Source organism: Onychostoma macrolepis, chromosome 16 (genome assembly GCF_012432095.1).
Source record: "Onychostoma macrolepis isolate SWU-2019 chromosome 16, ASM1243209v1, whole genome shotgun sequence".
NCBI lineage: Eukaryota > Metazoa > Chordata > Actinopteri > Cypriniformes > Cyprinidae > Onychostoma > Onychostoma macrolepis.
In genome coordinates, this window is record NC_081170.1 from 32,507,472 (window position 1) to 32,534,656 (window position 27,185).

Consider the following 27,185-nt stretch of genomic DNA (forward strand, 5'->3'; position numbering starts at 1 on the left):
GTGGCCTTAACTACTATGTACTTACATTTAAGTTAATAATTTGATACAATGCACTTTTTGTGTACATACATGCTTTTACATTGTACTTATATTTTTAAAAATACCTATATGTAATTACACCTGTAATTAATTTCTGTAATTACATTTATAATTACACTGTTGACCCATCCCTTACACATTAACCCACCCTTAAACCCACCCATACCACCAAACCTGTCCATAACCTTACCCGTATCCCACCTCAATAGCAGCAATAGTGTTTTGCAATACAATATGAACACAATAAGTAGGCCTACATTGTATTTTTTATTTTTTTGATGCAAGTACATAGTACTTAAGGCCACCTAATATAAAGTGTGACCAAAAAAAAAAAAAAATTGTAGCATGCATGAATTGCGTAATATATTCTAATCTTCCATAGCTGTACAATACAGGACTACATTTAGAACATTTTACTTAAATAACTCACATATGTGGAGGAGAGCAGCTTGAACATTATGTAAAAAACTCTTCTTTTGTGCTTTACAGTCTGAAAATAATATTTATATATGTATATGTGTATGTATTTATATGTGCACACACACACACTGCATCATAAGCAAATGATGCCTTAAAATGCTGTCTCCTCAGCAGCTTAATAGGTTTTGGAATAAAGCACATGTTATTTTCAGTAGTGAGGAGGTCAGTGTGAATTTATTGCTCTCCTCTTTGACCTGGTTGAGGATGAGGTGGTTCTGTTAGCTCATGTCTATGTCACTGCTCTTGGACTGAGTTAATCTGTTTTCTCCATCAGCAGTTCAAAACCAGTCCACTCTCTTTTTCATTAAGGACCTGACAGAGTCCGAAGGTGGAGTGGCAGTGCTGGCAGACAACTCGAGACACCCATCTCACAGCTTGGCTTAGAACATACAGACACACGCAGATTAAAAAATAAAAAATAAAATAAATACACAGCAGTGTACAAGCAACCAAACAATGTCCCAGTCATAGTTTTACATGTTTGTATTTGTCTGGCAGAAACATATGGAGTAGGGTTTATTATAATTATTATTAATATTATCATCATCATCATTATTATTATTATTATTATTATTATTATTATTATTATTATTATTATTATTAGCTAAAATGTACTAATCCTCATGCCATCCATCATGTAGATTAATTTGTTTCTTCACGGAAACAAATTTTCAGTCTGGACCGTTTCTTCACGGATGCTCTGCAGTGAATGGCTGCCGTCAGAATGAGAGTCCAAACAGCTGATAAAAACTCAATAATCAATAAACAATAATCCACAAGTAATCCACACCACTCCACAGTCCAATTATCATCTTGTGAAGAGAAAAAAAAAATATATATATATATATTTGGAAGAAACAAATCTGTCATTAGAGCATTTTAAGTTTAAATTATTGCTTCAGGCCAAAATAACATTCCGCAATCCAAAAAGCTTCTTCCAGTGAAAAGGTCCATCTCCTGTTGTTTTCTCACATCAAAATCCACCAACATATTAGTTTAAAACTGTTTTCACTCGTAAATGGTGTTTGATCTGTGCAAGTGTGCATATTTATTTCCTGATTCAGATAAGACTTTTCACCGGAGAAAGCAATATTATGGATAAAGGACTCATATTTTAATCTGAATGGTTTGAAATTAAAAATGTCTTAATAATGGATTTCAAACACACAGCTTTTTTCTTCACAAGATGTTAATTGATGGACTGGAGTGGATTACTTGTGGATTATTGTGATGTTTTAATCAGCTGTTTGGACTCTCATTCTAATGGCACCCATTCACTGCACAGGATCCATTGGTGAGCAAGTGATGTAATGATTATTTTTTCTTAATCTGTTCCAATGAAGAAATAAACTCATCTATATCTTGGCCTGAAGGTAAGTACATTTTCAGCAAATTTGAATTTTGGGGTAAACCAATATAAAAAATATTGGTAGCACTTTATTTTACAGTTCCGTTACTCATGTACATACTATGTTCTTATTTTAGTAATTACAATAACGAATCCTGTCCACGCACTTCCATTTACTCACCACCAGATGTCATCTTCCCTTTACATTGACTCTCACACCACACAGACTTTTACATGTCACTCTGGACTTCAGTTCCCACAATCCATTGCACTCGTTACACGCACTCAGGTGCAGCCAATCACACACCTTACATAAGCCATGGACTTCCTCTCTTTCACTGCCGAGTATTGTATGCATTTATTGCTGTTCTAGCTTTAGCTACCCTACAGAGCCTTTAGTAGTTTTCCTAGTCTTGCCTTGCCTTGCCTGTTTCGGATTGTGTTTTCCCCTGCCTGGACTTTTGCTTACGTTTCTCAGATTACCTCTCTTGTCAAGCCCCTTTGGATACTGTTCGCTTTCGACTGACCCATGCCCGTTGTAGATGACTCTTTGCCTTGCCTGTGATATACCTGTTTGCCATTGTTCGACCCTGCCTGTATTTATGACCATGTCCTTGAATAAAACCTTGCACATGGATCCGCACGCCTCACGTCTCGTTTGCCCTGTAACTAAAACTAGGTATACTTACCCTGAACCTAACCCTACCCCATGTAGTTACCTTATATTACCAGTACTTTCTTAGGTAGGTAAGTACACTGTAAGTACATGTAAGCAGAATTGGGCACGTTACTTTAAAAAAGTAATTAGTTATAGTTACTAGTTACTTCTCACAAATAGTAACTGAGTTAGTAACTGAGTTACATCATTATAAAAGTAACTAATTACCAGGGAAAGTAACTATTGCGTTACTTTTTAAAAACAAATTCAAATGTCAAATAACTTTGGATGCCCCCAATATTAAATATGTTAAATTAATGAAATGGACACTAAAGAGAATAAATTATTATTATTAAACATTGTACATTAATCTACACTATGTATCTACTGACACTTAGTATCAGTCAGTCAAGCATTGTAATATAATATTATGATAATTTAATATTATATGATGATAGAACTTTAATAATTAGAATAACCAAGTATGAATGCATATTTGTCATCAATATAAAACGCACTAAGGATTAATGAGCTGTTGGGTTCATGAATATTAATCACGTTGTCTGCGTTCGCTCGAATTGATTTGCTGAAATCAAAACAGGGACGATAATAGGTGAGCACCAGCCAATAAGATTGTCGTTTGCACATTAGCTCCGTCCACAACAAGACAAACCGGCAGTTCTTAAAAGCCAAAGAATTCCAAAGGAACTCCATTATTTTGACAGGAAAATACAACAAAGAATATCGTTTACATGTAGCGCGTCAATTCTGCATGTTATGAAAGACTCTCTCGCTCTGTATCTTTTTTTGCGTGCGTGTATGTGAGAGAAAGCGAAGGCGAGTCGTGCGCTTCACACTAGAGATTATGGTACGTCAAATACAGCTACACTGCGCATCCATTCAGATGAACTGAAAAATTTAATTCGAATAATATAATATAGTAACGCCACATTTTATTGTCAGTAACGGTAACGGCGTTGTAACGGGGGAAACAGTAATTCATTTGATTACTCGTTACTGAAAAAAATAACTCCGTTAGTAAGTCCATCGTAACGCCGTTATTCCCATCACTGCATATAAATTCACTTACTGTAAAATAAAGTGCAACCAAAATATTAATTGCAATGCATTCATGTAATGTTTTATAATACACCCAATAACAGGGTTCCTCAATTAGTTTTTTGCCGTGGGCCGAATTCTGCCAACAATACCAAGCCAAGGGCCAATAATGACATATATATATATATATATATATATATTTTATTATTTTTTTTTCTTCTTTTATTTGGATCCACAAGACAAGCAACAAAAACGGAATCCAAACACCTTGGGAAGTCAGTTTGCAAGATGACAGGTTCACGTGGCTAACATACATTCACAAGTCCTTATATTTATAACAATCAACACTCAATGATAAACAAAACATCTTCGTTTCCATATTTGCATACTCCCTATAATGGCTGAAACTGAACAAAATTTAGCAAGTTTTTTTGCTTTCTTTTTTTGCAATCCACCCAACTGCAGTCCTTTAATCACATTCTTGTGCACATGACCTAAACTTCCAAATATTAGAATAATCAATTTACACTGATAGTCAAGTTGATGGATGGCTTCAACCAATGGCTGATATTTCAACAATTTAGAAAGATAACAAGTATTGAAATACAAGTCAAAACAACAGCCAACTTCAATAACAAATACAGTGTTCAAAGCCTCGTTTACTATCACAATGTCAGGAGTATTTGGAATGTTTTTAAAATAGTCTCTGTCAGATGTGTTGTGATAGAACCAAATCAGTTCAACAGTAGTATGCTGATAAATCTTACTATCTTTATGTACTATTTTCAAATCCTTTACAATCAAATCAACCAGTCGATCGTGTCTGGACACATACAGTCCTTTATAACAACAACATCCATTTAAGATGTGAGCGACGGTTTCATTTTATATATATATATATATATATATATATATATATATATATATATATATATATATAGGTATGTATACACACACACACACACACACACACACACACATAGCCTATATTATTCTTATTATTACAATTATTATATTATTGTTGTTTTTGTTAAAATAGTCACAAGATGGTCACAAGATAAATATTCAGATTTTTTTCCCCCAGTAATCTGTTTTATTCAAACAATTATGAACATTTTTGCATTTAGATACAGAAGAACTTTGCCTATTGAATATTAAAAACAAATAAACAAACGAAAAATCTGGATCTCCATGTATGCCCTGCTAAAAAAAAAACAACAACAATAGAAGCCCAATAGAAACCATCACAGAAATTCCAATGGTTTCCATTAAAATACCATTATAAAGCATTAGCTTTTTCCAGTAAGACCATTACAAAATTCCTTTTTGTAGTGTGTTTTGGGCATTTATCCAATAGGATTTAACATCCCACCAATAGAATCCATCACATACCAGTAGACACCATTATAGTTTCCATTAAAACCAATACAATTCCCATTATAACCATTAAAACCATTATATTTTCTATTGTGTTTTGGGCACGGTTCTATTGTTTGTTTTTTTCAGCAGGGTGCCATTCAAATCAACTGTCCCTGCTCATCTCCAGACTGGATCTCTTCTCTCCACTTTCCCTAATTGCAGATTCAATTATTAGATCTGTCAGCATTAACATTTTTACACTTACATTTTTTGGGGGGATCAAACTGTAACACCGTGTGTCCCAACCAGATGTGACGCGACGCGATAAAAAGTATCTTTTTGTAGTAATTTTTGTCCAAACCACCCGCCACAGCAACACATGACAATAAGCGACACGGAATTCTATTTTAGAAATGTTTTTTATTTTCTGCGACGTTGCGGCAGGAACAACATTCAAAATATGACAGTGATAATCTCAGGTAATGATTATGTGCTTTCTTCAATGTTAAAAGTGTCTAATGTGAGTTTGAATATTATTTTGCGTGAGGTTTATAGGCATAGTGAAAGCAACAATAGATATTTTACCTCAGATTTTGAAAATAAATTAAAGCAAACTTATGTTAAAACTGTGAACTCACTGTGAACCAACATCCATAACAAAGATGGTATCAGTCACTCAAAACTGTTCAGTCCATTCACATTTGAACCACATATTTTCCGTGTCCACTTTTCTTTACTTCACACTCGCCATGTTTTTGCTGTCACATCGCATCTACACTGGACGCGACAAAGCATTGCAAATCATTTGAACTTTGTGTCAGTACGTCATAAATAGAATGAGTCATCAGTTTACTGTCAGGGATTTGTCGCGCAGCGCTGCGCCGCATCCAGTGTAGACAGCATCACTGATTATAAGAAGTTCTATTGTATTTTTTTGCATCTCCCGGTGTAGACACGATGTAAGTTAATGTTGCTTTCTGATGCTGCGTTTGAATTTTCATGCCACATTATTTTAAATTAGTGCGGGCCGAACATTTTTCTCTCGTGGGCCGGATGTGGCCCACGGACTGCCTATTGAGGAACCCTGCCCTATAAGTTATTGTAAAAACAGAACCAGTTATAATACATTTAATTACAGCTTCAAAGGAATTAATGCATTGAAACCCTTTCTTATACTTGCACGATACTCTTTGAAGGTGAAACCATAAATAAGTAACTATTATGATGAATAATATAGATGGAAAAAAAAACTTCTTAAAAGAACAAACATAAATAATATAAGCCATTTTAAATGTCTTTATAATCCATTATATATATACAGATTCATTGAAAGTATTTTTCTGTATTTTTACATATTCATTTTTTATTGTAATTTTCTTACTATTTTGAGCTTCTTTACTAGATGTCTGTGGCAACACTAGCCTTTCGATCAACACACACACGCTGAAGATGAAAGGCCTGCAAAGATCCATATATGAACCTACCAAGCAAACAGCTCCACTATATAATTCCAATCAATACGCTTGTGAATCTTTTCATCCTGTATGAACAAACCACCTCTGAACTCGCAGGCCTCGTGCAGAACCACACGAGTACAGGAGACGCGTGCTGCGCCTCCTGCTTGCTGCGGAAACACCCCTTATTTATCTGAAAGAAAGACAGACAAAGCGAGAAAGGGAGAGAGGGAGGGATGGGTCCTCTCCATCTGTCTACGCAATCTTCCGGGGGCTAATTATCCTAATCCCCGGAATCCAGGATGTGGGTTGGTGGCATGCGCCACATCCCAGGACACCAGCGTTTTGCCTCCCAGTTAAATGTGAAAATTAATTACTGCCCGCCCTACTGCCGAGGGGAGTACGACCATGACAGAAGTGCTGCTCCTTCTCATCACAGGCAGCTACATGAGGGGGCAGTATGGGTTTTGGTTCATGTGGTCAGTGCACGTCAGACCTAATAAACGTCCAAAGGTAACACAGCCTGAACAGAACGCAACATTCTTTCAGGCTTCAAGCTGAGCAAACAAATGACTGTAATCAGAATCACAGAACAGTCTGGACTGTATATTTGAATCGGTTTATTAATCATGTTTGCTCTCTAAATCGCTATTATTATTGCTTATACTTAGCATTAGAGGTTTGTTCACATTTGTTCCAACTATAAACTATACCACATAACCTTATTTGTGCTACAGACATATTAGATATAACAATCTGCTTGGCCTGTTGAGGAAAGGTGTGCTATTACTTTTCAAAGCAATTGGATTTACCGTTTTCACCTGGCGGACAATAAAATGGGTAAAAAATAAATAAATAAATAAATAAATCACATAGACTTACACACTGAAGAGAGCAATATACAGACCAGAATATCCAATACAGGCTCACTGGAAAAATGTGCCTGCGGCGGCATTTTGTCAAAATGATATTACATTGCTTGCATGTTTTGGAAGAGTTTCAAAGTGAAATGTCCAGTGAATAGAGCAGTGAATAGAGTATTTTGTCTGATCAGAAACAGATGAACTTGAATCTGACAACATTTTAGTATGTATCATGGTAATTCGGAAAAGAAGTTCCCGGTGAGTGGTGCTAAAAGATTAATTCTTTACTGCATTTCAAAATACGTATCACCTACACTAAACCCTACTCTAAACCTAACTGATAGTGTTAAGACAATCAAACGTGAGATAAAAATGAATTTGGTGTAGCAACCATGCCAGTTTAGCTTGCTTCTAAGTCTTTGGGCTCTTTTATCATGATTTTTGTTTTATGGGACTTGTACCTAGCACTTCACATCGCAAGTGCAATGCTGTACCAGGTGGGCTACCAAGCAAGTTTACTATGTCATTATGTGATACAAATGTGACAAAGTATTGGTTTACAAATCATAGATTATAGTGCTAATAAAAGTCATTGATGTTTTACTGCTACTAGTGTTTAACTGCAGTGAATTTTATGTATATGTACTGTATGTTTTTCCAATAAGCCTATGTTGAGAATGTCATAGAGAATTTTGAATTGGACAGTAAGCAGCCACACAGAATACCCTAGGCACCAGCTTGTCCTAACGACCATCCAGAACACCCTAGAAAACATATAGAAACCATAGCAAATGTATCCTGGAAACCCTTTCAAACACATTAACATTGTGAGTACCACTCAATTTTCCTGAAAATGTCTAATTTATGATTTAATCAGTTATCCTGGTGTGTCAGTTCTAATGATTCCTACAAAATGAGCAATAAATTGCATTTATGTCAAGTCTACATTAGCAACAATTCAGGCCAATCCTCAAAAAGAAGGTTTCCTTTAGCTCTTAAATTGTGTTGTTAAAATGAACAACGTGACATTCAAATAGTATCTTCTTGTTTTCAGTTGTGCGACCTCCCGCTATGTGGCGATACGGTGCTGTATCACATCCACAAAAGAAATAGAAAAAATATCCGTGTGGCTCATCTAATGAGCACATGTTTGTAGAACATTTAATATTTACAACGAAATTCGAGATTGAACTTTTAACAAGTTGGCCAAATACGCAATGGATGTGCATGAAAAAATACCCACAGGCTGTTTTCTTCCAAGTCTCTTATCCATTCCTTCAGTTCTTTCCAATTTTTCTTCTCTATCAATTAAACAAACAACGCTGCGATTGTTTTAGTCTCTAGCCGACAGTCATGCAATCAAACAGAAATGCTTCTCAAACCCGATGCTTCACGTAAGAACAGCTGCCCCCTTTTCTCACTTTAATAACAGCTTAGTAAGTCAAAGTGGATACAAATGTGAAATTGCCTCCAAAAGGAGGAGCGTTTCCTGTCAGCTCGACTTATTTTCAGCTCATGCTCTCAGCGGCCTTCTTCTCCTCCAGACATCATTCCCTTTCCCGCAACACGCAGCGTGGCCTGTCACCAACCACCCAATCAACTGTGCACTGAATCAGAGAAGGCATTTTTCCCCAGTGGTGCAATTAACCCCTAGCTGTGGGTAAGTCGCCCCCTTTGGCAGGTCTGTCCAGAAACACAGCGGCATGTTCCTAAAGAGGAAACCCCTAATATCACACTACGCCCCCTATCTTGCCTTCAGCGAGTCCCAGCCTCACATCTGTGTGTCATGTCACATCGAGAGAGAGGAGCCTGATGGCTGAGCGGGAGTCTCGCTAAAACAGAGGGCCTATTTTTCCGAGATTGAACGTGTCTCTTACTTAACCGCTTTGTAAAATTTAATGTCCTCTGAGTAATTGAGAGCTGTAGGGTTTTCTGGAGAAAGCTGTTTTCTCCCGATCAGATCAGCTGACGACAGGCTGCCGTGAAGAAGAGCAGGTGTTGAATAAGGTCGCCTGTCAGCAGGGTCACTCTTAGCCGGGGTGGCAATCGAACAGCTAGAGACAGCGGTGTGCCACGTGTGATAATGTCATTCTAGGTCAATGTCTACATGCAGTGACCATCCCGTATTCAACAAGATTCCCTCCCACCGCTTCAATGCGACTTCAAAGACAACCTAAAAAATAAACATTCACCCTGTTTAGTTTCTTAATAGGTCTTGTCATATGTCACCCCAAAGGAAAAGAAAAGAAAATTATATTTTTTTCTGTGTACCCATATTTTCTAGAAAATAAGAAATCGCATTGCTGCATCAAAATTGCATTGTTGAGAGAAAAAAACAAAAAAAAACAAAGATCAGTGTGGAAGTCACATTTTATTATTACATTCAGAAATAATGATGAATACTTGTAAATAAAAAAAAATAAATAAATAAGAAAATAAGAACTAAACAGGAATTCAAAATATAAATGTAAAACAGATTATAGTTGCATCCAGTAAAACAAATTTATTATAAATGCCAAGCCTAAACAAATTGATTTAAAGCAAAACTGAAACTTCTATAGCATGTGAAATGTGTCTAACAAATAAATTTGTGTTCATGTAACTCTCTCATTTTGGTACAAATATAAATGTGTGTGTGTGTGTGTTTATGCAGGTTTTGCATGATTTGTTAATTTCATTATACAAGTCGTTTTGGAATATAAGACACAGCCCGTTTCTGATGACAAAAAAATAAAAAATACAAATAATAATAATAACAATAATAATAATAATAATAAAAAAAATGCACTGCAATACAATGTAAATTACAATGGATAAAATCAAGAAATTAAGCTCCATCACCACATTATATCAAGCCAAATATTGAAAACCTGAAATTTTCATTATTAACTCCCCCTGACTTTGTTCCAAAGAATTGGTGGAGATATTCAATAATTAAAAGCTTATATTTTTGGTAACACTTTAGCATAGGGACCAATTATCACTGTTAACAAGTTGCTTATTAGCATGCCTATTATTAAAATATTGGCTGTTTATTAGTGCTTATAAAGCACGTATTCTGCATGACCATATTCTACATCCCTAATCCTACCCAATAGCTAAACTTAACAGTTACCTTACTATTAATAAGTAGCAAATTAGGAGTTTATCGATGCCAAAGTCGTAGTTAATTGTTAATAGTGAATAGTGAGTATATGTATATTCACGTATATTGCATGATTTCAGAAGACTTATAGCACATGAGTTGTACAGATTGCATTTATGATATATTTATTGTGCTTTTTATTATTTTTTAAAGTTAGGTGAAAATTAGGGCAGATGGGTTTGGAATGACATGACATTGAGTAAATGATGACAGAATTTTCATTTTAAGATAAACCAACCATTTAATTGCATTCAGAGGTGTTTCATGTTGTCTTTAACACATGCAGCCCCAGTGCTCCCACTCTGAACTAACTATCTGCTGGATTTATTAAGGCTTAATTGTTTGACAGAAAATCACAAGCTAATACTGCAGCGTGGGGTTGATTAAGGTAACAGGTGGTGATGACCTTGGTTGACTACGAGGACTTTTCTACACCAAAATGAAATTAGCATTCTCCATAAGCGCGCACAAGCTGAGCTGAACAGATAGAGGTGAGAACCCACCCTTAAATAGACCCATTAGTTTTTTTTTTTTCCTGATCATTAGCTGCGTAAGTGCCTTAATTGATGCTCATCCCACAGACAGATGACTTTCTGATTAGCAAATGCCATTTTCTGCTTGCCAGGGGAACAATGATCTATTTGTTCTGTACGAGTCTCAAAGGTGCTATTGCCTGGTAGTGGTCAAGTCGGTTCCTGCTTATATGACACCTTGTGCAACCGAAGAGAGGCCTGCGATCCTGTGGCCACAGTTAGAGCAGTTAATAACTGGTCCTGCTGTCTGTCTATTCTAACCCTGAGTGGCTTGCTTTACACTGAGCTCCCTACCTCTATAGTACACATCTCTACTTTAAAGCAGTGTAAGTGTTATATTACTTGGCATATGTTTTAAATATTTAGCTTAAGTGTGCAATTTCGAAGCAAGTTGTGAAAATAACGAGTGTTTTCAATCTTAAACTATTTTGTGCCTGTGTCGTAAGTACATCACCTGCACCTGATGAGCATTGGCTCTACTTATTTGTGACTGCGCTAATTTGCGCTATGCTTGGTATACTGCGTTGGTCGATTGGTAAATAAGATGTTGTGTCTGTGTTTTATAATTTGCGCGTTGTCTGTAAATCACCACAGAAATTTCCACGCCCATCAGTGTTGTTTTAGAATTGCGCTCTTGCGCTAATTTACCCTGTCTGGCTCATAGTTTCTTGTTAGTATGACTTTCGTAGATCACACTTTTGAGCACAGTAAGAAAGGTTGCATGCAGTGCATTCTATATCTTTCATTCCATTTAAATACATTTCAATCTATATACTAGTGTGTTGAGAATCAGCACTGATTTTGAAGAGTGAGATTGTACATACATTTGTAATGGCACCCCAGAGTATGACATGAGAGGGAACCTGCGATGAATCAGATATCACGTAAAGCAAAAACGACAGGAAACAAATATAGTGAAGTAGTCCACAGATGCCATGTTCATTACAGCAGCATCACGGAGAAATTAAGTTGTCAAGAAAGCTGCTGACTGAATGAAGTGCATGTTTACGGGAGTAAAGTGTATACCAATTACATACTGCATAACTTGATTTAAACTGCTTTCTGTTGTCCGTGTAAATTAACTATAATTATCTGACATTAATTTTGATCTCACATAAATTAATTAGCAGAAGTTATTACTCCACCACCTGCATGTGATATCATTAATGTTACGGTCCTATATTTTTTGGTTGAAATGATAGAAATGCGACCATGTTTTTGGGAAACGGTTGTGACTAGTTCGTTCATTTCTCCAGCGATACACCATACTATGGTGGTTAAGCACCAAATTACGTCATTATATAGGAAACGCACCCCTGGTTGGGATGCTCAATATTTTGCACCACAGTGATCTACAAATGGCTTACTAAGTTAGCTGTAAACATTAAGAAATGATTTTAACACTGGAAAAATAACCCACATCCCCTTCAAATGTCACAAATGCAGATGGCTGAAACATACCAGGTAAAATTCAACACAAAACTCTTATCCATCTTTGAGTGCACTCAACAGACAGGTAAATTCTCACCATTGATAACTGTCTGCGATCTCCATTGGTTTACAGTATGGACATTTAGCATTATGTGATTAACTGACAGCACAACAAAATAAAACAATGCATCCATCTCCAAAAACATTTTTTTTTTTTTTTTACTTGCATTTCATAATGAGTTTAGTGTTTAATCATTTTCCCATCAGTTCTTTTTATGAATAGAAATTTATGCAAAAGATTGAGGGTGATTAGAGGACACGAAGGATGCGCTCAATACATGCTTCTAGATATGAAGGGAGCTAAACGAAGTATCCTTCAAATTCAGACACCGTCCAACGATGCTTTATGATGTGCAGCCAGGATATGCAGGCTTACTTCTGATTGAGAAACAGCCACTGTATGACCTCTCAGTGCAGGTAAATCGATGGTTTCCTCATAACACAAAAAAAAAAAAAAAAAAAAGAAGATGAGTGAAAAAAAAACTAGGTTTGAAAGTGACATGTAAAATGTAATTCATTAGGCGGATATTTAAAAAAAAAAAAAATTTCATACACCAATCTAAATATTTCTGCTAGTTTGAGACCAATACACTACAGGAAACGAATAAAGTTTAACAGCAGTTTCATTGATCCTTAAAGCTAGACAGCTATCCGTGCTCAGCAGCATACGCTTGTCCCCCATGTTTGCACTCGGGCATTCAAAATTACATTAATTACCATCTGGAGAGACAATCTCTACAACAAAAAGAGCACAACAACATCTGACTGCCAGGTACACCGCAAGGCATATAACACGCTAATGTATCCCATTACACCCCATTTGGCAGAATGGGTATTCTCTTTGTTGAATCCCAACACCGCTCACAGATTTCGCATGGACTCGGCATAATGGTTCTGGGCTTTATTCTCTTTCTTTATGAAAGAAGCGCGGGTAACCCTGCTGAGAGTCATTAGGAGAGCATTTACGCAGGCCTTTTTACCCTTTTTACCCACAGACATTTGCAGTCTTGGTACCGTGGCGCTTTGAAGACTCCACAGAGATGCTCCGCCTGTAAAAAGAGGCCTGGAGCCACTCGAACAACACACCAAAAGACCATCCAGCTCCTGCCTGGATACCCTGGTAATATTTTCAAAGAAGGTATGGACTTTGTAATACCCCTTAAAGTAGATAGGCTCCGGAAAAATGGAAGAAATCCCTGGCAGCTGAGGGTTGGACATAAAAAAAATTTTAAAAAACGGTTGTTTGGCCTGCTTTTGCGGAGCATGAAACATGAATTAGCACGCTGTGACGCTGGCGGTGTGGGGAAAATCACAGCCTTCTCTCTTGGCTTCTCTTCTCTGGCCGCCACATTACCATTCTGTCCTAAAATTGAATCTGCAACTGATTTGAATTCCACCACTGTATAACCTCTTATTTATTCATTGCTTTTCTCCCCCTACATACCATTAAATCTAATAATTCGTTTTCAATACTGCTACAGCACGGTCGGCCAACCCCACATCCTGGGGCTCGTGCTCCAGCCATGAAGAGTGAAAAGAAAACGAATGAGAACATGATCAATAATGTTTTAAATACCATATTCTGTCATTGCTTTGATAGCTAATGTCGAGGCTGCTCGTGTGAAGCCTCACAAGTGTATGCGAGTTGTTGGTTTGGCCGTTTATTTAGACAGCCCACGTGGATAATTCATTATTGTAATGAGAACAGCAGAATCTATGAACATTTTCTTAGACACCTGCTTCCTTAGGAAACTAACTGTATCGTCTAATTAAGGCTTATAACTGTGAAAAAAAAAACACCCTAGACTACCGAGAGTACAGTTTATGCTGGTAAAAATAATATATCACTGAAAAATTATATGTATTAATGCTATTATTACACATAAAGATAGTCTCAAAATGTCAGGTTGACAAAGCAAAGTTTGTCTTCTCAACAATTCAAAGGAGGTTAAAAAGAAAAAAAAGAAAAAAAGAAGTAGATCCAAATTTAATTCATTCTCAAAATAAACAGATGATCACACAGCACAGTGAAAATGACAGTAACTTTTTTGATGTAAAAATAACTTTTCAGGCTCACACTGGAATCGATAAAGTATATATGACAAGCGTCCAGGCTTGATCACTATTTTCATTATAAAAATGCATCATAAATAAAATAAAATAAAATAAAATTTCCGGACCTACGGGTGTTTAAATTATGCCAGATAACAGATATGTCACATTATGTCAGATAACAGATATCATTCTGACATTTCAGGGACACTTACTCGTACAGAGACAATGCAGAACAAAGTATACAAGCTTACTCTTGAATTCACATTTTAAAAGTCTGCCTGCATGAGTTGAATTCTGCACTCTGAATACAAATGCAGAAGACAAACAATCCGCATGCACTGCAGCAAAGAGCACAAAATATGTTTTTTTTGTTTTTTTTTTAATCAAGACATCCTTTAATGGGTAAACATGTCACATAAGACTTATTCTTCAATTATGATGGCATAAAGCAACGCTGCTGGAGTATTCATTGCCTGCCCATGGACTTTATTCATGCTAAACGCTCATTGGTAAATTTACAATGAAATGATACAAACTAAAAGCAGCTTTACTGTGATCATTATTATATATATATACTGTATATAATGAAACAATTGAAGTTAGTGGCACAAAGACCAAATAACGAAAACAAATGCTGCTCGTACATCATTACAGAGCCATTGCAAGAATAAAAGGACTGTTTTATGCACAAAACAATAATGCAATTCAAATGGCAAAACCTCCAAAGAGGCCCGTGCGCAATTACCCTGAAGCATGTTTATAAAATGTAAAGCAAAGCTCTAAATCAGATGTAACACCTGCAATCTTCTATTGAAATACAAAGTGAGATTCCAGCTTGAAATATTGTCATGAAACAACTACTCAATCACACATCAAAGCAAATCAACTGAGTGGTACATCCCGTATTTGCAACCTAGAGAGCACTATGTGAAATAGACACAATTTTATTCTGTATATTTTCTGAGCTGTAACTACATACACATTTAGTTTTCACAATTCAAATATATAATGTAAAATGACACATCCATTTAAACTGCCTTAAGGGAAGGTCATCTGAAGTATGTACAAGTACAAAATATACAGTATACAGCCTTTTGTCATGACTTTTCATTTATGAATTTGGCAGACGCTTTTATCCAAAGCAATTTACACTGCATTCAAAGTATATACTGTACATTTTTGTTTTGCATTCTCTGGGAATTGAACCCATGAGCTTGGTGTTGCTAGTGCCATGCTCTACTGTTTGAGCTTCATGAAGTCTCATGGCAAGGTGGTTTTTTAAGGCAATAAATCACATAGGGCTGCACATAACATTGTTTTTAACAAGGATAATGATTAGAAAATCTGTTTTAACCATCACTGTAATATAGGATAGAACTGTTGTTACATATTTTTTGCCAAATAATATAGTGCACCAAACATCCATATTCTGAATGTTTTTACAGAAATATAACATGTCATATTTTACATAAATATAACATTTCAGAAATACAAAAAAGTAACATGCCATGATTAATAAACTGGGGAAAGTATGGTTATATCAACACAATTTTACCCTATTCACATGTTCCTTGCCTTAAATGGATCATTCTGCCTGTGAACTGAGCCTTGTTTAAAGTACTTGAACATAATAAAACACTTAAATGTGTATTTTGCATGTTTTATTTCCACTGGTCTAAAAAAAAAGGTGAGTTATGGAAGCAAAATTGCCCCAAAAAATCTCAAAACTGACCAGTGCGTGAAAAAAAATAAAAAAAATGGTTTTGCCTGTAGCGTCTTGCCTTCCCTTTGCATTCTCATGAATTGGCATCAGCCAGAGTTTCTGTGTCCTGCCATGGAGGTCCATGCAGGTCAACTGTCCAGAATTATTTTTCATCAGCAATGTCTCCAATACAACTGAGAGCAAAGGTCTAATCTGGTTTGTCTTTAGTCTGGGATTTATTGACATGTAGAGTAGACTCTTTTTTTTGGTGAAAATGCAAACAAATCTTTGAAAAATCCAATCTCACATTCACCAAATCTGGACACATGAGACAAATCGCTTTCAGCTGTCACTTATGAAGTCCCTCCGATTATTATGCTGTTCACGAATATTCATCCATTTTTAAAGGTCCTCACCCGGTCTTCACTGAACAAACATGGAACGCTACTGCAAACTATTCTTCTACAACTGACTTCCACTTCTTATGTAAATGCAGTTTAGAGAGCAATCGGGATTTATTTTCCTCACCCTCTCCTCTCTTGCAGCGACACAGGTCTATCATCAACACAGACACGTAGTCCTCCGCACTAGCACGTTTAATTATACAAATTCAGTATTGTCACATTGTAATCTTCTCTGAGGGGACAATAGGAAGGAAATTTTCACAGGGCAAGACAGGAAAACTAGAAAAAAACGACTTGCATGCAAATGCATGAACAATGTACGAACTAGATAATTGTAGAGGAAGAACCCGAGACAGGCTGCAGGAAGAGAGAGCTCATCTCATCCTCTCGAATGGAAAGAGAGAACGTGTGAAGAGATGCCGCTGACAAAAACATTAGGGCACAGATCCAGCTAGACACAATTCTAGCTTCTACCCGAAGGGCTACGGAGTAGACATAGAGAGTTTGGGGACGATGGAAGAAAAAAAAAAGGGAAAAAAAGTCGGACTCCATTTTCAACTGAACACGAACTTGCCTACGGCCACAGTCACCACTTCATTTAGAAAAAGATTAGATAATAGTTGGCAGCCGGTGAAATGCAATTGCACACATCAAGGGGAAGACAATAACCTTAAAAAATTATGCATTTTTACAAGATGTAGAGATTATCCTACAAAACCAAAAGCTTATGCTTCCATTTAAAAGATAAATGAAGAAAGAACACCTACTAAAAAAAACATTGCTGTGCATGGTGACAACATACAACACGTTAATTTTAATCAGAACATGATCATTATAAATGATGGAGAAAATTAGTTGGTTGAAAACCTTTTTTCTTCAACTCGTGTAATTTAGGATGAAATTTATCTTAAATTTTGATATAATGTTCCTACAATTGTCTGGTACAAACTGCAGTTGTTTCAAAGTCTACAGCTTAACCATGTAAGCATGTAAATTAATCTTAATTAAAATAACTAAGAGCACTGTTTGGTGGGTTGTTACACACACACACACACAAATAAAAAAAATACATATATACCAACTCCCATCAACCCATTTCCCCAAACATCCATTTCATTTTAAACATGTTTAATGTTAAAGCTGCCGTCTGTAAGTTTTGCCTCTTTGTCGTCATCTGTGTTTGAAAACCTGGAATTGCAGCTTTTTTGCAGAATTATCTTCCTGGCGTGGGTTGTGAATCGGAACGGCTCCAGCGCGAATTAATCTAATGTTTTGAAGAGTATATGTGGCAGTCAGTCACCGCACTTGGAATATATGATCCAAATAGGAATTTTCACCGTATATTGCCATCTGAACAAGTAAGTAACAAGTCTGCCAAGTTTGTTCTGACCAACTGAGGAAAAAAGCATTACCATAAATCACCCATGGTGATTTAATCTAAAGATAGGTTAGCTCATATCACATCAAACCGTGCAAATTATTATTATTGTTATACTTTATTCTCAAATTATTAATGTTAACAACATCAGCATTGCGTGACTATGAATATAGTGTGTATTAGTATGTAGATTTTAATTTCTGTACAGTTTAATCTAATTGTCATGCCATTGAAATTTCTTATTAACACATTTTTTTTAACCCCAAAAGCAAATTATGCTTCCTTCGAACTGGTTTTCTTTAAAATACAAATGTGTAATCCCAGGCTATCTGTAATCAGAACCACATTTAAAACTGGAATATAATTGAATTTCATAAACACATAATCCTTTCTGGATCACAATCCGCCATCAAAATTATACATTTAATTATTCTAGCTGCTGTGAAAAAAGGCTATAAACCGCCACCACCACCTGCAGGATCCTCACATGGGACAACTTCTTTATGTTTACAGACGTGACGTAATGACGCAGTGCCATGCTCGAATTCCCCGTGAAAACCTACCCATACCACTCAAATTAGAAAACATTACTATAAAATAACCGATGAGAATCGGACTAAAGTAAGGTGATAGTTTTGAACACTGGCTGGTTATGTACTTGCTCAAATATTGATTTTGGATCCTTTTTAACCAAAACAAGTTATGGACTGCAGCTTTTTAAGTAAATACATATTTTGGTAACACTTTACAATAAGGTTCATTAGTTAACATTAGTTAACAACATTAGTAAACATGAACTAAGAATGAACAACTGTATGTTCATTAACTAACATTAACAAAGATTAATAAATAGTGTAATAAATGCATTGTTTATCGTTTGTTTATGTTAGTTAATACATTAACTAATGTTAACAAATGACACCTTATTGTAAAGTGTTACCCATATTTTAAACAAAATTGAAGAAAAAAAAACAGCACAATACATAAATGCATAATACATAAATACACAAAATTGTGTGCCACAAATTCTATTCACTAAAAGGGAAACATACAATTACACATCACAGCTGTATATTTCTATAACTTTTTCATATTTAGGATTAAATTTGTTACAACCGGCCCCTGTCTCCCCTACTTCTGTAAAAAACAGAACTTTATTGCATGGGTGTTCGTTTCTAATTTGATGACATTTGATGATTTGCTCACATTTTTATTTTTCCAAAATATATGACAAACTTAAAGCACACAGAGATGCAGTACCATAAAGAGATACATCCCTGTATGTAGATTGATATGGTGAAGTAATATTGACCTCCATCAAAAGCACTGGTTAAAAAATAGATTATGATGGGTGGGGAATGGAAAGGTCATTGGAAGTTCACCTTGAACAGCAAACTGTAACTAGCTTCTATGCAAACCGTACATTCAGCAGCTACTGGCTATTATTAAAGTCAATATTGAGAGTTTGTCCTCAAGATATGTTAACGACATTCAGAGTGCTGTTCTGTATTTAGTATTCCCTAGCAGTTACCGCCCTACAGAGGAAATGCATTTCCATTTTTTTCCACATTGTCTGGTGTGAGCTTGTTCCTCTATTTGTCTGGTTAATGTCTTAAATGTTCTGATGGATAGTCTGAGATTCAAGGCAAAAGTAGATATCACAATGAAATGAAACTTACGCGAATACACTCTCCCACAAGAATAATACACTAAAGAAAGAACATTGAGTCCTTCATATAGATTAACAAAAGAGAAAATGGCTTTCTTCCTTTCATTTCCACATTCTCTAACTTTCAATCATGTCTCCAAATGAAATTATTGTGAATGCTATTAGAGATATTCTATTAAAATTGCCTTGCTAAAAAAGTCATTACAGCGCCTCCATTTTGTGGACGGACCATGTGATAGTTGAGAAAAAGCTGGTTTCCACGTCGGTCACTGCTCAAAACCTGAAAGCCAGAGAGCAACTAGCACTTATCTATTCTAGCCATACATTCCCACAAGGCTCTGCTCTGACATTAGTGCAAATCTGGCTGATGTCAGAGCAGAACATTCAGATTTCATCAGCTGACCCTAACAAAGTACAGTACGCATTCATTCAAAGTCAATGTAAAGTGGTTTGATGTGCTCACTGTAAATGAAGGATATTGTGGGGAGTTCACAAACAAGAGCGCTGATCATTCACTGGAATTATATGGAATTATCCCTTTATGAAATTCACAATGATGTAATTCCTGAGTGTAAAGTTGTTGCTGCAGACATCTGCAATCTCGCTTACTTTACTAGGATTGTACTGTATTGTAGCCAATGTTCCCTCTAATTTTTTTTCTTGCTGAGCAAAACTTTTCTCTATTGGGCGGACATTTCAACCACCTGAGCAAAAACATTCTTTATACCAAACCTGTACAGCACGCACACAAAAAAAGTGTGTAACTTTTAACTTTAATGTGCTATTTATATTTGATTTGACCCTTGATGTAACTAAATGATGCATATTTTAGGTTATCTGAGAAAACATTTTTTCTGCCGTTCAAAAGTTTGGGATCAGTACATTTTTTTAAAGAAGTTTCTTAGGCTCATCAAGGCTGTATCTATTTGATAAAAAATACTGAATATTATTTCACAAAATAATATTGTGAAATATTATTGCAATTCTATTTTAATATACTTTAATATATAATTTATTCCTGTGAAGCAAAGCTGAATTTTCAGTGTCACGTGATCCTTCAGAAATCATTCTAATATGCTAATTTATAATAAATGTTGGAAAAAGTTGTGCTGCTTAATATTTTTTGGGACCTGTGATATTTTTCAGGATTCTTTGAGAAATAAAAAGTTAAAAAGAACAGTGTTTATACAAAATAGAAATTTTGTGTTACAATATACACTACTATTCAAAAGTTTGGAGTCAGTCAATTTTTTCTTTCTTATTTATTTTTTTTATTAATACTTTTATTCAGCAAGGATGTGTTAAATGGATAAAAAGCGATAACAAAGACTTATATGGTTAGAAAATATTTATATTTTTAATTAATGCTGTTCTTTTTAACTCTTTATTAGCCTAATCAAAGAATCAAAGAAAAAAGATTCCAAAAAAATATTAAGCAGCACAACACTGATTATAAATCAGCATATTAGAATGATTTCTGAAGGATCATGACACTGAAGAGTGGAGTAATGATGCTGAAAATGCAGCTTTGCTTTACAGGAATACACTATATTTGAAAATATATTAAGATAGAAAACCAATATTAGAAATTGCAATAGCCTAAGAGTTCACAATATTACTGGGGTTTTTTCTGTATTTTGATCAAATAAATACAGCCTTGATGAACATAAGTGACTCCGTTAAAAAACAAGGTCAATTATTTATTAGGTTTATAATATAGGCCGAACATAATATAATATAATATAATATAATATATCAAAACAACTTAAGCATTTAAACTGATAGAAGAGAATAGAAAACAAACTGAAGCATTTAAACTGAGATCTGTAAGTTAAATATAAAAAAAAAAAAAAACACGTGAATTCTTATATAGTTATCTAAACATCGCTATGAAGTACAGTTTGCACAATACACCTGTGTGTGACTGTAAATGTCTTTGTTACCGTTCTGTGCCCATCATCCGCTATTTCCAGCACTTAATCAGGCCACTCTTCTTTAATACACGAGGACGTTTATTTCACATGTCACGGTGTTTGCGTCGAGTCTCGATTTGAGCTCTTTCATCCGCAACCATTGAAGTATTCGGTTTCTACAGCGACTCATTTGGCGCACATCATTCTCTTTCTTTGAAACCTGTAAACCACATTCACCGGTTCTAACGCTATAGCGGCACCAGCTCTATAGCGGTTTACCTGAGCATTGCAATTCTTTCGTTTTAACTGGAGTACAATCAAATGGCTTTCCCAACTCATTTTAGCGTGTGCGCGGCACATTATTTCTCTGCGCGGCTGCGGTGGAAGAAGTGCGCGGCCGCGCGCGCGCGCAGCTTGATTGTAGCCCTTCCCAAACTGAAAACATTTGGCTCACACTGAGGTTACATATTAATTGTTTATATTTCTGCAAAATATATTAGACAGCTGCTCTATTTTCAGCATGTGAGCTCTTTGCAGAGTTAAAATTTTGAACTAATGCTAAAAAAAAAGAAAAAATTACAATAATAACACTCATGACACTTTTCTCTTGCAATGTTCACTAATTTAAGATATATTAAATTGTAGTCCTAATTTTTTTAGTGAAGTGACATACGGCCAAGTATGGTGACCCATACTCGGAATTTGTGCTCTGCATTTAACCCATCCAACGTGCACACACACAGCAGTGAACACACACACACTGTGAACACACGCCCGGAGCAGTGGGCAGCCATTTATAATTTATTATTTGTGTGAAAATTTAGTTATATGAAAACAGCCAGGGCTGTGTTACCAAAAAGCATTGCAAGCCAAAGTTGATCATAGAAACCATTGGTGGCATGCTTCGGATCCATGTGAAAATGCTCATTTGAAATCCAGATATGTTCATACAAAACTATATTTTAAACATATTTCACCACCTTAGCAGCAAAATATACAGCTGCAATCTCTACACATTTCAGCAGGTAATCTGTATACAACAAGTCTTACTTTTGAAATTCATGCAAGACTTTGACATTACAATTGCACAATGCAGCCTACTACTGGTGAATAATAGAATTGCAATGGAAATAGAGAAAAATGAATAATTTTGAACAAATTTCTGAAACAACATTCAAATCACCAAAGTGCAATAATAAAACACTTATTGGACTACAGCATCACTCCACAACTGCAATCCAAGCTGAATTGACTCTTGAAGTGCACTCATCTACATCTGGATATATTCCTAAAACGCTCTTCTCCACAATTTAATAAATGAGTGCTGCCATGATCAATAGAAATTGTAGACAAACTTATTTTTTTAAAATAAAATTCAGTTTACTGCTTGCATTCTGTTAAAGCAAATTGTATTTGTGGCAGAAAACTTGCTCTGAGATTTGTGAATAAGGCACAATATATAATGAGTCTAATTTACATAATTAACACATTTAGCACCTGGTTAAACTGGATTGCAGGTAGGTTTTGCAGTGAAATACAGTGTGCGAAAATGGTACAACCAATTTTCTTGGACATTTTCTTGGTTTGCTACAAAAAAAAATTAAAAAATTAAAAATTACAATGCAATGAAAGTTGTACTCCAAAACAAGCAACCAAAGCAAAAGGCTGACAGTCTGAATACTGTGCGCATAGAACACAGGACAGGTCATTTCTATCCTGTTATTTGGTTACCAACTCTTCTCTTCATCTTTCCAAATATTGTCTGGGGTCCGCTGGTTGAAACATTTATCACCCTTTGATAATCGAACATGGATGCAACATTTGTGAACTGGGGTAAATTCACACAAGAGAATTTATATACTTCAGGCTCGGCAGGGCAGAGAAAGTCTTCCAATCATGAGGACTTTGTCAGGTGTACCGGTGCTACGCGGCTAACATGTCAGCCAGCACTGTGAGGGCCAAGAAGCCAATCAGTCCCCAGAGGAGTGCGTTCCTTCTGTGGGGAGAACACTCTGACTTGCCATCAAGACCTGGGGAAGGCAATCAGCGTTTATTCCCTCTAGCTGAGACAAATCAAGTCACTCAGATTACTGGAAAATCACAGAAAAGGTACTTTCAGCATGACAGAGTCAGGAACTGATGTCACAGAACAGAGACACTGGGATTGACTGACTGGATGGTACAGTAGTTTGGGTGGTTGGTGAGTTGAGTAGCTAACTGGTTGATTATCTGCCTTGTTGGATGGTTGGGTGTTTGAATGATTGATTGATTGATTGATTGATTGAAGCACTGATGTCACAGACTAGAAATATGGGATTGACTGACTGGTTGGTACAGTAGTTTGATTGATTCACTGATTGATGGATGGATGGATGGATAGATCGATGGATGGATTGTTTTATTGATTGATTGATTGATTGATTGATTGATTGATTGATTGATGAATAATTCATTTAAGCACTGTTGTCAGACTACAGATAATGGGATTGGTTGACTGTTTGGTATAGTAGTTTAGGTGGTTGGTGAGAGTTTGGTATAGTAGTTTGGGTGGTTAGTGAGAATGATTGATTGAAGCACTAGTGTCACAGATTGTAGATACTAGGATTGGCTGACTGGTTGTTACATTAGTTTGTGTTTTGATTGATTGATTGATTGATCGCTTGATTGATTAACTTACTGACTGACTGATTGGTTGACTGACTGAAGCTCTTACATCTCAGACCAGATAAACTGGGATTGATTGACTGGTTTGAAGTTTGGTCTAACTATTAATTAATTGGTTGGTTGAGGGGGTGATAATCATTCTCATTTTTATCTGCTAATAAAATCCTTAAAAATGCACTTGAGTCTGTTCTGTTAAACTCTGGATAGGATAGCGCAGACCCAAATGGCATTAGGGCCATTATATAAAGATGTGTAATTGGCAATCATTACTCAAATAGAGACATTATAATCCAGCCAGATGAGGCAGGGGTTGGATGAGAAGTGAACAGACCATTGTGTCCCGGTGGGGATTACAACCATTTGCACATGCTGGATAGGATTAAATTTGCAATTTGACAGGATGAGGTCTACTTCGCAGTTGAGTCCCCCACAAAAACACTTTCCGTTTCAGAGAACGGGGGGTGTTTTTCTCAGGACTTTGAAATGCTCAGCCCTGCATCGCTGATCTTTAAGGAAAAGGAGATGAGAGGGCTGAGAACGAGGACGTGGAGATTGAGGGATGAAGGAATGAGGAAAGAAAGCCACTCTATATCATCGTAAGGCCTCTGAAAAAGGAGTTGACGTGTCGAGAGTATGAAAGGGCTCAGCCTTCCCAGTTCCACTCGATCACACTGGTCAGGAAGCCCCATAATTGGAGGTAATATCTTCTCAAGTCTTTCTTTTCAAGTCTGTCAGCAGCTCAAACAGATCTCGGTCTCTAATAGGCCCCATCCTGCAGACGTTCGCTGTGTGGATTCTGTCATCTTTGTAGAGTTGCAGCCACACCGGATTCTGCCCGAGCGCTAATGCCTATTTCTATGCACGAGGCGTTCCAGATGTCATTACCGGCTGGGAAAACGGCACAAAGACCCACTGATTGTCCCCTGGCCTAGACGTGCCTCTTTCTTTTCAATCACTGCTTCATTTCATGTTGTTCAATCACAGGGTTTCATTCATCCTTTTTAAGACCCACAACCTGGAGTGAACTAATGTCAAACACAACCGATGATTTATCACTGAAACTTTAACGTGTTCATGTGTGGATAATGACTTTTACGACTACAGACAAGTGCACAAATGCAGACATGTACACTGGTCTGCGTTTTAAAACACCCAAGGCACCAGCTCCAACAAAGACAAATCAGAATTATGATAAACGTCATATTTACAACAATATTGAGCTGTGCTTGTTTACATTATAGAGGTGCTTGTGTGCGGCTTTCAGTAGAAAGCCTGTTTTCTGAATCATTTGACTGTCCATGACATTTAAAACCAAATCAATTTAGGCATTTCAAAACATTGCTGTTTCTGAGCTTTATAGTGGTCCAATCTGTATGCACTACCTTTCAAAGTCCAGACGTCACATTATTGTCAAGGGCGGCAGCAAAAGCCCTTGTTTTCTTGTGTTTATTGGTAATCTTTTAGCTCCCCAGATCAGAGTTCACCTTGCTGCTCTCATCTCCTGCCTGAATGACTCTACACTACCCCTGACATTTCCCATACTAGCTGTTGGCTTACGGTTCAGTAATGACTTTATGTTAGTGGCTTGCAAGCTAGTGCACATTGTATAGACATGCCGAGATTAAAATATTGTATCTCTCAGAGCAATAAATAATTTCAGTCTACCGTTTTCATGAGGTGCATCAGCAGTCTTAAATGTTACCCTACAAAACTCAATTCCAAAGTGTTGTGATAACCACAACAATGCATGTCAAATTTACAGCAATTGTCTCATCACAAAATAGTTTTGCCGCAGGATCTGGAGAAGAATGAATATGTATTTATCTTGCTTTTTAATGCTAAATAATACCCATTGATTACCAACTGTGTCTATTCATGCAAATTTCATGATCTCAAGTTCACGTCTGATGTCGATCAATGAACGGAGTGGTAATTAATTCAGCTAATTATTCAGTTTCACCATCATTCTGTTTTCAAACTTATTGTTCAGCACAGTCCGTTTCCATGCAGGGAATTGTTTTTTTATTGAATCTCTACAGTGCTGGTGATCTTTTAATCTGCTCTTTATTATTTATTTCCTGCAGGCAAGAACATAAAAACTGCCTAAGTTGCACAATGAATGACGATAGAAAGCGAGATTCTTGTGATTGGTTATTGTTCTTAAGCAAACAACAACCAATAACGTCCAGCACTGTTGCATATTCTCACCAGTGAACACTACAAAACTTTGAATTGTTTAAGTCTCTTCTTTTCCAGCAACATCATATAACTTATATAATATTCCACCTTTTCACTTCGAAAGTGCTGTTTGGAGCATCCATTTGAGAAGTTCTGGGACATGTGGGTCTCTTGACCTTCACAACCGCTATATCCGAGGTCAACACTCTCTGCTCCTACTCCAACCTCTCCTGCTACAAATGCACAGAGAAGTATACAGAGAAAAATTGGATGGATCCATAAAAAGCCTTGTTACTCTTTACTGGATAGCTTTTAAAATGGGCATTTTGTTTGTGGTTGTTCAAACAAACCTAGAATTGTCTAACTGCATTTCATTTCTGAAAGTTTTAGTCCAACTTCCTATGTAGAATTTCTCAATAAAATAAGTATCTTATTGGGAATGGAACAAATCTGATGCAAAGTCCTTTTTTATTGCAGAAATGCTGAAACACAATAGTTATATTCTCTGTTAATTGCATGCCTTCACAACCGGAAACGTTCCACAGCACTTGTGGATTCTCAAAAGGACAAAAGAGATGTGGGAGAAAAGAGCTGTCGCTCAATAGAAATTCAAAGGCAGCTCTCATTCAGCTAAGCTCTGGTTGACCTCCACAGACCTCTTTGAGTGCCAATGGACTGATGATCACAATAACTCATGTCTTGCCTGTAGATCACGGGTTAGCGGTTGTAACAGGAGCATATTAGGATAAATAACACACCGTGTCAATTTCCAGGTACTTCAGACTGACTATCA

General features: G+C 36.4%; 1 protein-coding gene across 3 annotated transcripts in view; it reads right to left on the reverse strand.

Annotated features, from left to right (window-relative positions):
* grik3 (glutamate ionotropic receptor kainate type subunit 3) overlaps positions 1-27,185 on the reverse strand; it is a 140,112-nt gene that overhangs the window by 102,823 nt on the left and 10,104 nt on the right. Inside the window, exon 1 of one of the 3 annotated variants that reach the window (XM_058746120.1) lies at positions 21,581-21,898. The exons of the other annotated variants lie outside the window; for them this stretch is intronic. The gene's annotated coding sequence lies outside the window, so the exon portion shown is untranslated. Of the gene's footprint in view, positions 1-21,580; positions 21,899-27,185 lie in introns of those variants that run through there. 3 annotated transcript variants of the gene reach the window in all.